We start from the raw sequence: 12,118 nt of genomic DNA on the forward strand, positions 1-12,118 counted from the left end.
CTTCAAACAGGTTCTCCCCTCTCAGTGAAACACCCACTTTGAATCCTGTTGAATGTGCTCTAGTTAGTGCTGGCTAATGCTAATCGTAAATTCTCTAAGATTATTATTCACGTCGGCACTAATGATGTTCGACTCCACCAGTCGGAGATCACTAAAATTAATGTTAAAGAGGTGTGTGAACTCGCAAGTATGATGTCAGGCACTGTAATGTGCTCTGGCCCCCTTCCTGTTCGCAGGAGTGATGAGATACTTAGTAGATTGTCCTCACTCAATGGCTGGCTGTCTAAGTGGTGTCTGCAAAATAATATAAAAGTCATAGACAATTGGAAAAGTTTTTGGGGCAGACCTGACCTGTTGAAAAGAAATGGTATTCATCCCTCCTGGAATGGTGCTGCTCTAGTAATATAGTCTTAGAGCTCATAGTCTTAGAGCTCAAACATGAATTGGGGCTCAGGTCAGGAAGCAGACAGACTGGCTAAACCGACCATCTGCCAGCTGCCTCACGTCACCAAGGTCAGATAAATTCCATCACATGGAGACTCTTTCACCTAGATATCATCATATAGAGACTGTGTCTGTTCCCCGAATTAGGACATACAAACAGCTTCCAAACCCATCTAAGGGTAAAAATCGTATTAATGTTCAACAAATAAAAAGCAGATATAATAAATGAGCAAATGATAAAGCTTGGGTTGCTGAAAATTCGATCCCTTGCTTCAAAAGCACTAACTGTTGATGATTTGATTACAGACTATAACCTTGATGTGCTGTGTTTGACAAAAACCTGGCTAAAACCAAACGATTACATTACTTTTAATGAGTCCACCCCGCAATATTACTGTTATAAACATGAACCTCGTCTGAAAGGCAAAGGGGGAGGTGTTGCTGTAATTTATAGTAATATTTTCAGAATTACTTAGTGTTGGTGCTTAATGTAACAATATATAGTGTAAATGATAAATCACGTTTGAGATTTGTGCTGGCTACTGTATACAGGCCACCAGGGCACCATACAGACATTATCAAAGAATTAGCTGATTTTCTATCAGAGTTAGTACTGGCTGCAGATAAAGTCCTAATTGTTGGTGATTTTAATATACATGTAGATAACGAAAAAGATGCATTGGGATTGGCATTTAAAGACATTCTTAAAGGGATAGTTCACTTTGAAATAAAATGTTGGTATGTTTTAGCTTACCTCAAGGGCATCCAAGATGTAGGTGTCTTTTTTTCCGCAGTAGTTTCAATTTTGATATTTTTAGGTCAAACCGTTCTTGTCTGTCAGTCATATAATGCAGGTCGATGGTCAAGTTTTACTGGTTCGGAGCTGGTGCTTTGGCGGTGGAAAAACAAAGAACCGATTTGAAACTAGGCTCTGGCTCCGAACCAGCACCAGTTCTGCCTTGGTGGAAAAGGGGTATGATGGTCCTCGGTCATTTCTGACCGAATAATTTTCTGTTTTGAATTTCTAAAAATCACAGCTTCATCGGAAGGTTATGATACTTGGTGACTTTTCTGGGATTAGGTATGTGAATACAAAAAGAAATTGAGGTCATGATCCGAGCATGCTAAGTGGTCGTAAAAAAAATAGTCACATTCGTGGTCTTCGGTCAAAAATGACCGACCCATAGGAAATGAATGGGAAATTTACAAAAACACAAAAATTCTCTGAATTTTTGTCTGTACAATCTACAAATCAGCCACGGTTCTAAAAAAAAGTACACCGCAGTAAAGGGGTGACACTCTACAACATCAAGAATGCAAAAAATTCACACCCACCCACACACACAAACACACTTTTATACACATACACACCAATAAATTCAGATTACAAAAATCTGTTTTGAATATTTAAAAATCACAGCTTCATCGGCATGTTACGAAACTTGGTGACTTTTCTGGCATTTGGTATGTGAACACAAAAAAAAAAATTGAGTTCATGATCCGAGCATGCTAAGTGGTCGTAAAAAAATTAGTCATGATTTTGGTGTTCGGTCAAAAACGACCCCCATAGGAAATTAATGGGAAATTGACAAAAACACAAAAAAATTCTACAAATTGGCCATGATGCAGAAAAAAGGTGCTCAGCAATGAAGGGGTGAAACTCTAAAACATCAAGGGTGAAAAACATAACATAATTAATAATTATAATTAATATATATATAATTAATATAATAATTATTAAAATTATTAAAATAATAATAAAATGTTATAAACCTTGGCAAAAAGTGTTATTTGAGAATTTCAAAAAAAAAAATACATTCAATCCACATCTTAAAAGTAAGTAATTTGGTCCAAAAACAACTAGAATTCACAAGCTTCTCCATTTAGAGCTATAGACGGTTTCAACGGCAACAACATAAACAAACGTTACTGCGCATGCACGCTTTTGTGGCCCAAACTTAACTTCCGGTAGAATCAATAACAAACAACAGAGTTCATCTGTAGAAACCTGTATAGAAACAAGCAAATTACATTAGCTAGCAAGTATGTCTAGTCAGTATTATTTGGGACTACCAATAGAAGAAAAGAGCCGTTACTTGGCCAAACTTAAATGTGACAACGTTACACTACCAGACCCGTTCAACAAAAATTTGAGGCAAACGTTTTTTTCTACAGACCTGTCTGATTTACCGGAGGTCAGTCAGGTAAATATCTTTGAGTACTTAGTCGAGAAGGAATGTGTGTACACAAGGGAGGCGTTCAAGGCATATCGCAGCTTGGATGCCTATAACTATTTTCATTCCGGAAAAGTTAAAATGATTCTTACACACACGGATGGAAATACCTGTGTCGTTTACGGGGAAATCGAGGTGGGTCAGACGCTTTCAAAGAGTTACTCCGCCTGGATCATTGCGAAGAAGTCCGGCGAAATCCAGAGTGGGCATTGCACCTGCATGGCAGGGTAAGTATGGCTGGCTAGCTAACGTTACATTTTACAATAGTATTTAGATACACTTTTTCAATACTTGCATTTATCCCGTTGGTAAAATGTCTATCTGGATCTATGCAGCAATGGAGAGGTGTGTAGCCATGTGGGTACGATTTTGGTTGCTGCGGAGCAGTGTGTTCAGGATGGACTCCAGAGTGGCCCATCTGTCACTTCAAAACCAAGTGTTTGGTCACGGGTGACTAAAAAGGTGAGCATTTTAACAATTATTATATTTAATAATTATATCCTAGTCTTTTCAAATATCAGTGTACAATTGGTGGTATTTTGTACAACACAACATATGCCAATTTTCTTTAATAATTATTTTTATTATCATGTATATTTATGTATAATGTACATTTCAAATATCCTTTCAGGCTGATCCACAACCAGTAGCTCAGTGTGATTTCTTGAAACCTGGCAAGAAGATCAAGCTACAAGCTCCCCTCTGCCTCCCCCCACTAAATCCAGATGGGTCACCAAAAAAGCTTTTTAAAGCCCTGAAAGTAAGTTATAGTTCATATATCTCTAACAAATCAACTAGTCTAATGTAAAAGATTCAGTACTATACCAGATACATATACATAAAGATACATATAGAAAAGATACATATACATATATATATACATATATACATATATAAATTTTGTTAAACACATAACTATTGCAGGCTTGTTACTGGTCAGCTAGCTATTATCTGTTGCTTATCATGAGTTTCTTACCTGTAACGAAGTGAGTGCTACAGATCCTTGAATTCTTGCCTGGCTGCCAAGCCTCTCTTAGCACAGCGGTGATCCATGCTCGCCGTCTCCCTTCGTTTTTAGGAAACCGAAACATTTTTATTTTCGATAAGGAATTTGTTCCAGAGGTTAGGTTGCATCCCACAGCACAACAACCTGAGCCCAACTTCAGTCTACTCATCACCTTAATTTTAACTGCGTTTGTAGTCGGCGCCATAATTATTACCGATAAACAACACAGACCGGAAGTTAACTTCGGGCCAATGCGTAACCCCGGCAACGCGCATGCGTGCGATGAAACCGTCTATACAGGCATCTAGTGGTAAACCCATGCAATAACATGATTTATTTAATTTTATGTTTAATAAATTGATTTATTTTTTCTATTTTAATTTTTTTTCTGAAAGCCTAGTCTCTATTTTAACCGAAAATACTGCATAGAAAAAAAAAAGAAAAAAAAAATTTATAAAAAAAACAATCATTATTTTCAATGGCAAAAAATTTACTATAAATATTGCATAAATATTAATAAGTTCAATCAAATTGTCTCAAAATACTAAATTAAAAAGAATAAATATTATAGAAAAAAAATAAATTGCATTGGTTTTTACTGGGATGGAGGAAGTTTCATTTTTAGGTGTCCGATCACTTTTGACCGGGAAGGCCCCCAGTGTGACTGCTAAACGAAGACCATCAGAGGGTTAATATAATTTAAACTGATGAGTTATAAAAAAATTCACCCCCCTCTCACAGTTTTCATGAAGGGCAAAATTTGCTATATAGACCAAAACCACTTTTTGCACCAGGCTGTAAACAAATTTTTTTCTGCAATAAAGTTGCCCATTTTAACATTGGGGGTATATGAGATTGACTCACTTTTGCTGCGTGTCTTTAGCAGCTAGTCGATGAATTGCAGTTTAAGTCACTTCCGTGTTGGTTTTGAGAGAGAGAGAGGGGAAGGTTGCCGCTTGGTTCTCTCCTGTGACTATCAGGTGAGACTCATAGAGCACATTGGGCCTCATTCACCAACCATTCTTACGAAGAAATGTGTTCTTAAACCCCACTTACGCACTTTTACAAAGATTCTGACATTCACTTATGTTTACTTATCTTGGATTTGTTCTTAGCTTAGAACAAAATGTATGCACACTCAAGAGCACTCTTACGCACATTTGAGTGATGACAGTTTGCTCCAAATAATTGGTTACTACATTTTATTTAATTCTACAGTCATTTACAATGATGGTATTTTACTGTAATGTATTTCTGATCATTTGTTTAAAAAAAAAATCATAGTTTGCAAAGAAACACTAACACTGCAATTTACATCAGCAATTAGGCTGAATAAATCCTGCGTTATTTGGTGATTGATCACGCTATTTATAGGGCCAAAATGGGCCTGTTTCTGCACATCAGGCATGCTATCAAAATGGCATATCTATTGCTGCTTGACGACATTGCCGAGCATGCCTGAGAAGGGAACGCATCTTTGAGGACCACGTTAATTTATTTGCGGAGGCTGACGAGTACTTGATCGGACAGTTTAGGCTACCAAGACACGTTTTAATGGAGCTGTGTGATGCTTTGGAGCCAGCGCTGCAAAGCCATACCCAATAGTCCAATCCCATACCATCCCATGTGCAGGTACTCTCCACCTTGGGATTTTTAGCCACTGGGACATTTCAGCGGGAGTTAGTAGACCAGGTGGGCATATCACAGCCATCCATCAGCTGCGCTCTCCCACGAGTTGTGGATGGAATAAATCAACTGGCCACACAATATATTTTCTTCCCCTACACCGCGCAACAACAGCTGCCGGTCAAGTGAGGGTTCTCCTCTATTGCTGGTCTGCACAACGTAATCGGGGCAATAGACTGCACTCGCGTGCGCATTAAGGCACCCTCACCAGACCCATTCCAATACCTCAACCGCAAGCAATATCACTCAATCAATGTACGAGTCATCTGCCACTCCGTCAGCCATCTCTTGAACGTGGTCTCCTGCTTCCCAGGAGTTCTGTGGGAATGCGCCTGGAACAAGGAGCTGCTGGAGACGCATGGCTCATTGGTAAGCACCGTTGAGTAATTTCAAATTCCAATTTTTGGTTTCAAAAAGAGGGTTTCTTCATTAATGACTTGTTTCATTAGGAGATTAAGGGTATGCCCTTGCGCCCTAGCTAATGACGCCATTAATAAACTCTCAGACGCACCAAGACGCCTCTTATAACAGAGGCATGCACGCACCCGCTCCACCATTGAGCGAACCATCAGTATTCTGAAGGGACGCTGGATGTGTTTGGACACAGCAGGTGGTAAGCTGCTTTACAAGCCAGAGAAGATGAGTAGGGCTACTTGCTTTATTCAGGTTTGAAAAATGGAGAACATGTTGTAGAATAATCCAATTCCAACAATTTAGTTTTAGTTTTTCTAGCTTTTGATCATCTCTTCACCGTTTTTAGGTTTACAGAATAATCATGGCCTGTTGTGTGTTACACAACATCGCTATGAAGCGTGGTGTTCCACTTCCACTTCCGCCACCACACCAGGATGTGCGTCCTGACCCATTGCTGGGACCAGACAACCGACTTGGCGTGGAAGTCAGACAACAAATAATTTCTCATTTTTTATTTTGTTTTGTCCTTTAAAAACCACAAATTAAACACATGAAATGACACGGGTTTCAGTGTACGTTCTTTATTTTTTTAAATGTGTGTTTATGTCTTTGAGTGTTTCTGATATTGTGGCCAGAGTAGAAGCGATTTCACAGAGACTCCTAGTTATCCAAGACCCCATCGGCGATGACACGTGCACTTGGACGGGACCTGGGGACATGTACAGAGGCAGGCCTACTGCAGGAAGGCCGAATGGTGTCAGGTTCCTCTTCACAGAGGGGTTGCCTGGATTGTAGATCTGTAAAAAACAAAAACGGTACTAAAACTAAAACTAAAACAGTGCACTGATTTTTTTTATTTATTTTTTTATGTTTCAGTTTGTTCAATATGGGCCTACTGCAAAAGCAATAGGATTTCAAACTGAATAAACTAGGAATTCAGGTGAGGACTCATTCACAGTCACATAGGCCCACATTTGGTTTGACAAACTGGTGTAAAATTTCTTTCCAATGGTTTCACCATTGCTTTCAGTTAAATTATGGCATAAAATTGTAAAAATTCAGAAAGACTTGCTTACAGTCTGATTCACTGGTGGGAGATGGCCTTGGAGGATATGAATCTGTTGATATAGGTCCCTGGTCAGTGTACAATTGCTCCGCTGATGGTACACCTGAGAGTTCCGTCTCACCAATAATGGCCCCGATGCGCTGGTCAATCTCAGATAACTTAGGGTCTGCATGCCCCCCTCCAATGGTCAGCATATGTCTCTTATGTTTGGCAATGGATTTTTTGGTCTCTGATTTTAAATCAAACAATTTATTTTTTAAATCTTCAATTGAGCGACGTTGTCCAGAAACAGAGTTCACGGAATCCGTGATCTCCTTCCATTATCACACACATACCCGACACATTATCACCTTAGAGAGGATAAATGCATGCAGTTTGTCTGATTTTTACCCATTATAACCTAAGGCTCGAGACAAAACTGTTTCCATGCGTAGATTATAAAATCTCGCAAAAGCATTGGGTGTGGCCCAGCGTTCAGCTCTATATTTGTCTGCTGACGAAGCACCGTTCGCTAGAGCCAATGTGTCTGCAATACCCATGGAAGAGTGAGCCCTCACTCCCAGTGGGCACGGTACGTCCTGGGCCTGATAAGCCTGGAAAATGGCATCCACAATCCAGTGGGCCATTCTTTGTTTGAGACAGACTCCCCCTTCTGCTGACCTCTGAAGCAGACAAAGAGCTGCTCAGCTTATCTGAAGTTCTGTGTCCGGTCCAGATATATGCACAGAGTGCGTACTGGACACAGCAGAGACAGGGCTGGGTCTCCCTCATCAGGAGGTATTGCTTGCAAGTTCACTACTTGGTCCCTGAAGGGAGTAGTGGGAACCTTGAGCACATATCCAGGCCGGGGTCTCAGGACAATGTGAGAGTAGGCCGGCCACAAAATTCCAGGCACTATTCACTAACGGAGAAGGCTTGTAGGTCCCCCACCCTCTTAACGGAGGTGAGAGCAATCAGGAGGGCCGTCTTCATAGAAAGGGCACTAAGCTTGACAGACTGCAAGAGCTCAAACGCTGTGTCGTTAACTGCTAATGTGACCATGTACACTTTAAGGGTGGAGGCTGACAGGTGCCTCTCCCAGGCCATCCTGAAGAAAGGAAAGCATAGACTCGACGCCACAACTCTGTGGGTCTTCACCTCAGGATCTACACCATGTAGTGAAGAGAGGTGCCACTTCAAGGCATAGAGACGTCTAGTAGAGGGGGCTCTGGCCTAAGAGATGGTATCTATCACCACTGGTCATAGCCCTATGAATTCCTCCTCGTCCCGTCCAGGGACTAGACATGGAGGTTCCAGAGGTCTGGACACTGGTGCCAGTTTGTGCCCTACCCCTGAGAAAGAAGGTCCTTCCTCAGGGGAATCCACCAGGGAGGGGCCGACGGCATCAGTGTGAGCTCCGAGAGCCAAGTCTGGTTGGGCCAGTAGGCGGATTCGCCTTGACGATTTACATACGCCACTATCGCTGTGTTCACTAACACATGTTGCCTTGAAACAATGGTCGAAACCTCTTTAGAGCTAGTGGCACGGCCAATAATTAAAGGCAGTTGATGTGCCAGTGCAGTCGGGGCGCTGTATGCAATGAGCACGCAGCCTCTCTACAGGGCCCCGACTGCACTGGCACATCAACTGCCTTTAATTGTTGGCCGTGCCACTAGCTCTAAAGAGGTTTCGACCATTGGTCGACCACCGGCCACCAGCCGGTCTCGAAGGTGTCTGTTTTGACAACAACAAACCTAAACAATCGTGACAGATCGGTGTGTGGCCACGCGATGTGTGCTGCTGCGCAATGCCCATCTTGGGCTCGACCCTGAAGCCATTGCTGAAGCTGTCTCATATGCATCAACCCAAGTGGTGTGACCACAGTCAAGTCAAGTCAAGTTTATTTGTATAGCGCTTTTCACAATACAGATTGTATCAAAGCAGCTTCACAGTATTAAATTTAAATAATACAACACAGTTTGTTTCAAGAGGAATTTATTGATTGATAAAATTAAATTAAATATCCCCAAAATATCCCCAACTGAGCAAGCCAAAGGCAACAGTGGCAAGGAACCGAAAAACTCCATCAAGTGACCTAATGGTGTCCTAAAACTCCGTCAGGTGACCTAATGGAGAAAAAAAACCTTGGGAGAACCCAGGCTCAGTCGGGGGCCAGTTCTCCTCTGGCATTTATGAGCTAGAGGCCGGATTGTAGTTTGAACTGTGGGATTATATGAATGCCTGGCTGAAGAGATGCGACTTTAATCTAGTTTTAAACTGGGAGAGCGAGTCTGAGCAACGAACAGTATCAGGAAGACTATTCCAGAGTTTTGGAGCCAAATGTGAAAATGCTCTCCCTCCTTTGGTGGTTCTGAATATCCTAGGTATGACCAAAAGCCTTGAATTTAGTGATCTTAAAGAGCGCGATGGATTATAGGGCGATAGAAGATCCGTTAAATAGACTGGAGCTAAGCCGTTTAGGGCTTTATAAGTCAGTAGCAATACCTTGTAATTAATACGGAACTTTATAGGTAACCAATGCAGTGATGATAAAATCGGTGTTATATGATCATATTTTCTTGATCTCGTAAGAACTCTAGCGGCGGCATTTTGGACTAACTGTAGCTTGTTTATTGAGGATGCAGGACAACCAGCTAATAAGGCATTACAGTAATCCAGTCTCGAGGTCATGAATGCATGAACTAACTTTTCTGCATCAGAAACTGATAGCATATTACGTAGCTTAGCAATGTTTCTAAGGTGGAAAAAGGCTGTTTTTGTAACATATGAAATATGATTTTCAAAAGACAGGTTGCAATCGAGTATAACACCCAGGTCTTTTACTGTAGCGGATAAAGTAACAGGACATCCTATGATGTTAAAGTTGTATTGTGCGAGGTTTTGTGGGCGGTTTTTTGAACCGATAAGTATTACCTCTGTCTTGTCTGGATTTAATAAAAGAAAATTACGCGTCATCCAATCTTTTATATCTTTAACACCCTCTGTCAATTTGGAAAATTTAGCGTTTTCATCCGGCCTTGATGAAATATATATTTGAGTGTCATCAGCATAACAATGGAAACTAATTCCATGTTTCCTTATAATATTTCCAAGTGGCATCATATATATTGAAAATAACAGAGGGCCTAACACAGATCCCTGCGGCACTCCATAGTTTACTGGAGTTATGATCGATTTTTCTCCATTTAAATAGACAAAATGGTAGCGGTCAGATAGGTATGATTTGAACCAGCTTAGTGCTTGTCCTTGAACACCAGTATAATTTTGTAGTCGATCTAAGAGTATTGTGTGATCTATAGTATCGAACGCAGCACTAAGATCAAGTAAAACTAGTATTGAGATACAGCCTTGGTCAGAAGCTAAAAGTAAATCATTTGTGATTTTAACGAGCGCAGTTTCAGTGCTATGATGCGGTCTGAATCCAGACTGAAACTTTTCATAGATATCATTTTGTTGCAAGAAAGAGCCCAGTTGAGCGGACACCACTTTTTCTAATATTTTAGACATAAATGGAAGATTTGAAATGGGTCTATAATTTGCTAGATTATTATGATCTAATTGTGGTTTCTTAATGAGAGGTTTTATAACTGCCAGTTTAAATGTTCTTGGAACATGACCTAGAGATAAAGACGAGTTAATAATATTGAGGAGAGGCTCTTCCACTACAGGTAACACTTCTTTCAGTAGTTTAGTTGGTATAGGATCTAATAAACATGTTGTTGTTTTAGATGAAGTGATAAGTTTATTTAACTCTTTTTGTTCTATAGTTGTAAAGCACTGTAATTGTTCTTGCGGGGTGATAATTGAAGCTGAATTATAAGGCGCGATTGAAGATTGAACGTTTACAATTGTGGTTCTGATGCTTTCTATTTTCTCAGTGAAGAAGTTCATGAAATCATTACTACTGAACTGTAACGGGATATTTTGTTCGGGTGACGTCTGTTTATTTGTTAGTTTAGCCACGGTGTTAAATAAAAACCTTGGATTATTTTGGTTGTTTTCTATTAGTTTGCGGAGGTGCTCAGCCCTGGCCGCTTTTAGGGCCTTTTTATAACGTGACATACTGTCTTTCCACGCGATTCTAAAGACCTCTAAATTAGTTTGTTTCCATTTACGCTCTAAAATACGGGTTTCTCTCTTTAAAGCATGCGTAGTATTGTTATACCATGGTGCTTTATTTTTCTCTCTGACCTTTTTTAATTTAATAGGTGCAACCACATCCAATGTTCTAGAGAGAATGGTGCTCATAGTGCTAGTTAGTTCTTCTAGTTCATCTGTTTGTTTGGGTTCAGGCAGCAACTGAGACAAATTAGATAAGCAATTTGAGAAATTATCTATGGTGGATGGAAGGATTGTTCTGCCTGGTCGATAACGCGGCGCTGCATGACATATTACAGCAGTACGTAATATGCAAGTTACCATGTAGTGATCAGTGACATCATCACTTTGTGGAATGATATCTATATCGGTTGGATCGGTTCCATGTGATATAATTAAATCGAGTGTATGATTAAGACGATGTGTTGGTCCGGTGACGTTTTGCTTGACCCCAAATGAATTTAATAAATCTGTAAACGCAGCTCCTAACGCATCATTTGGATTATCTACGTGTATGTTAAAATCTCCAACAATTAATGCTTTATCGACATTGACTAATACTGTAGGTCTGAGAGAAAATCTGCAAACTCTTTTAGGAAATCAGCGTAAGGCCCTGGCGGTTTATATACGGTAGCCAAGGCTAGAGATAATAGGGATGTTTTTCTAACATCTAAGAGCGTAACATTTAGTACAAGTACTTCAAATGAAATAAACTTATAACCCGTTTTCTGAGTAACATTTAGAATATCTCTATAAATGGTTGCAACACCTCCGCCACGACCAATCAGACGGGGCTCATGCTTATAACAGTATCCAGGAGGAGTAGACTCATTAATACCGAAATAATCATTTGGTTTAAGCCAGGTTTCAGTAAGGCAAAGTACATCGAAGCTATTATCTGTGACTATTTCATTTACAATAACTGCCTTAGGTGTGAGTGATCTAATGTTTAGAAGACCTAGCTTTAGAAATAGTTTTTGTTTACTAATAGCAACATTTTCTGTTTTAATAACAATTAGATTTTTCCTAGATCCTGCATTAGATTTATTATTTGATCTCACTAAACGAGGAATAGACACGGTTTCTATGCAATGTTCTACACTAGTATTTATATCAGTTGAATTGGTGCAGCAGAGACTATGATTTGGACTTTTGGTTACTAGTCAAAGG

General features: G+C 40.1%; 2 long non-coding RNA genes across 3 annotated transcripts in view; one reads left to right on the forward strand and one right to left on the reverse strand.

Annotated features, from left to right (window-relative positions):
• The window catches only part of LOC309511608, a 112,622-nt gene that overhangs the window by 49,390 nt on the left and 51,114 nt on the right, over positions 1-12,118 (reverse strand). The window lies entirely within an intron of this gene.
• LOC309510759 lies at positions 1,857-6,343 on the forward strand. Of its 2 annotated transcripts, XR_014210428.1 has the most exons (4): positions 1,857-2,905; positions 3,014-3,140; positions 3,310-3,442; positions 6,139-6,343. It is a non-coding gene; the product is annotated as an uncharacterized lncRNA (long non-coding RNA). The 2 variants fall into 2 exon arrangements; XR_014210429.1 differs by lacking the exon at positions 6,139-6,343 and having other exon boundaries at positions 2,213-2,905; positions 3,310-3,574.

Source organism: Leuciscus leuciscus (genome assembly GCF_965113295.1).
Source record: "Leuciscus leuciscus genome assembly, chromosome: 12".
In the NCBI taxonomy this organism is placed as follows: domain Eukaryota; kingdom Metazoa; phylum Chordata; class Actinopteri; order Cypriniformes; family Leuciscidae; genus Leuciscus; species Leuciscus leuciscus.